Consider the following 3389-nt stretch of genomic DNA (forward strand, 5'->3'; position numbering starts at 1 on the left):
CTAACCCTAACCCTAACCCTAACCCTAACCCTAACCCTAACCCTAACCCTAACCCTAACCCTAACCCTAACCCTAACCCTAACCCTAACCCTAACCCTAACCCTAACCCTAACCCTAACCCTAACCCTAACCCTAACCCTAACCCTAACCCTAACCCTAACCCTAACCCTAACCCTAACCCTAACCCTAACCCTAACCCTAACCCTAACCCTAACCCTAACCCTAACCCTAACCCTAACCCTAACCCTAACCCTAACCCTAACCCTAACCCTAACCCTAACCCTAACCCTAACCCTAACCCTAACCCTAACCCTAACCCTAACCCTAACCCTAACCCTAACCCTAACCCTAACCCTAACCCTAACCCTAACCCTAACCCTAACCCTAACCCTAACCCTAACCCTAACCCTAACCCTAACCCTAACCCTAACCCTAACCCTAACCCTAACCCTAACCCTAACCCTAACCCTAACCCTAACCCTAACCCTAACCCTAACCCTAACCCTAACCCTAACCCTAACCCTAACCGTAACCCTAACCCTAACCCTAACCCTAACCCTAACCCTAACCCTAACCCTAACCCTAACCCTAACCCTAACCCTAACCCTAACCCTAACCCTAACCCTAACCCTAACCCTAACCCTAACCCTAACCCTAACCCTAACCCTAACCCTAACCCTAACCCTAACCCTAACCCTAACCCTAACCCTAACCCTAACCCTAACCCTAACCCTAACCCTAACCCTAACCCTAACCCTAACCCTAACCCTAACCCTAACCCTAACCCTAACCCTAACCCTAACCCTAACCCTAACCCTAACCCTAACCCTAACCCTAACCCTAACCCTAACCCTAACCCTAACCCTAACCCTAACCCTAACCCTAACCCTAACCCTAACCCTAACCCTAACCCTAACCCTAACCCTAACCCTAACCCTAACCCTAACCCTAACCCTAACCCTAACCCTAACCCTAACCCTAACCCTAACCCTAACCCTAACCCTAACCCTAACCCTAACCCTAACCCTCACCCTAACCCTAACCCTAACCCTAACCCTAACCCTAACCCTAACCCTAACCCTAACCCTAACCCTAACCCTAACCCTAACCCTAACCCTAACCCTAACCCTAACCCTAACCCTAACCCTAACCCTAACCCTAACCCTAACCCTAACCCTAACCCTAACCCTAACCCTAACCCTAACCCTAACCCTAACCCTAACCCTAACCCTAACCCTAACCCTAACCCTAACCCTAACCCTAACCCTAACCCTAACCCTAACCCTAACCCTAACCCTAACCCTAACCCTAACCCTAACCCTAACCCTAACCCTAACCCTAACCCTAACCCTAACCCTAACCCTAACCCTAACCCTAACCCTAACCCTAACCCTAACCCTAACCCTAACCCTAACCCTAACCCTAACCCTAACCCTAACCCTAACCCTAACCCTAACCCTAACCCTAACCCTAACCCTAACCCTAACCCTAACCCTAACCCTAACCCTAACCCTAACCCTAACCCTAACCCTAACCCTAACCCTAACCCTAACCCTAACCCTAACCCTAACCCTAACCCTAACCCTAACCCTAACCCTAACCCTAACCCTAACCCTAACCCTAACCCTAACCCTAACCCTAACCCTAACCCTAACCCTAACCCTAACCCTAACCCTAACCCTAACCCTAACCCTAACCCTAACCCTAACCCTAACCCTAACCCTAACCCTAACCCTAACCCTAACCCTAACCCTAACCCTAACCCTAACCCTAACCCTAACCCTAACCCTAACCCTAACCCTAACCCTAACCCTAACCCTAACCCTAACCCTAACCCTAACCCTAACCCTAACCCTAACCCTAACCCTAACCCTAACCCTAACCCTAACCCTAACCCTAACCCTAACCCTAACCCTAACCCTAACCCTAACCCTAACCCTAACCCTAACCCTAACCCTAACCCTAACCCTAACCCTAACCCTAACCCTAACCCTAACCCTAACCCTAACCCTAACCCTAACCCTAACCCTAACCCTAACCCTAACCCTAACCCTAACCCTAACCCTAACCCTAACCCTAACCCTAACCCTAACCCTAACCCTAACCCTAACCCTAACCCTAGGGTTAGTTGCCCTAGGGTTAGTTGCCCTAGGGTTAGTTGGTCTAGGGTTAGTTGCCCTAGGGTTAGTTGCCCTAGGGTTAGTTGGTCTAGGGTTAGTTGCCCTAGGGTTAGTTGGTCTAGGGTTAGTTGCCCTAGGGTTAGTTGGTCTAGGGTTAGTTGCCCTAGGGTTAGTTGGTCTAGGGTTAGTTGCCCTAGGGTTAGTTGGTCTAGGGTTAGTTGCCCTAGGGTTAGTTGGTCTAGGGTTAGTTGCCCTAGGGTTAGTTGTTCTAGGGTTAGTTGCCCTAGGGTTAGTTGCCCTAGGGTTAGTTGCCCTAGGGTTAGTTGCCCTAGGGTTAGTTGGTCTAGGGTTAGTTGCCCTAGGGTTAGTTGGTCTAGGGTTAGTTGCCCTAGGGTTAGTTGGTCTAGGGTTAGTTGCCCTAGGGTTAGTTGGTCTAGGGTTAGTTGCCCTAGGGTTAGTTGTTCTAGGGTTAGTTGCCCTAGGGTTAGTTGGTCTAGGGTTAGTTGCCCTAGGGTTAGTTGTTCTAGGGTTAGTTGCCCTAGGGTTAGTTGCCCTAGGGTTAGTTGCCCTAGGGTTAGTTGCCCTAGGGTTAGTTGCCCTAGGGTTAGTTGGTCTGGGGTTAGTTGCCCTAGGGTTAGTTGCCCTAGGGTTAGTTGCCCTAGGGTTAGTTGGTCTAGGGTTAGTTGCCCTAGGGTTAGTTGGTCTAGGGTTAGTTGCCCTAGGGTTAGTTGGTCTAGGGTTAGTTGCCCTAGGGTTAGTTGCCCTAGGGTTAGTTGGTCTAGGGTTAGTTGCCCTAGGGTTAGTTGGTCTAGGGTTAGTTGCCCTAGGGTTAGTTGCCCTAGGGTTAGTTGCCCTAGGGTTAGTTGCCCTAGGGTTAGTTGGTCTAGGGTTAGTTGCCCTAGGGTTAGTTGGTCTAGGGTTAGTTGCCCTAGGGTTAGTTGCCCTAGGGTTAGTTGGTCTAGGGTTAGTTGCCCTAGGGTTAGTTGCCCTAGGGTTAGTTGGTCTAGGGTTAGTTGCCCTAGGGTTAGTTGCCCTAGGGTTAGTTGCCCTAGGGTTAGTTGGTCTAGGGTTAGTTGCCCTAGGGTTAGTTGGTCTAGGGTTAGTTGCCCTAGGGTTAGTTGCCCTAGGGTTAGTTGGTCTAGGGTTAGTTGCCCTAGGTTTAGTTGCCCTAGGGTTAGTTGCCCTAGGGTTAGTTGCCCTAGGGTTAGTTGGTCTAGGGTTAGTTGCCCTAGGGTTAGTTGCCCTAGGGTTAGTTGCCCTAGGGTTAGT

The sequence above is a fragment of the Lineus longissimus genome, chromosome 18 (genome assembly GCF_910592395.1).
Source record: "Lineus longissimus chromosome 18, tnLinLong1.2, whole genome shotgun sequence".
Classification (NCBI taxonomy): domain Eukaryota; kingdom Metazoa; phylum Nemertea; class Pilidiophora; order Heteronemertea; family Lineidae; genus Lineus; species Lineus longissimus.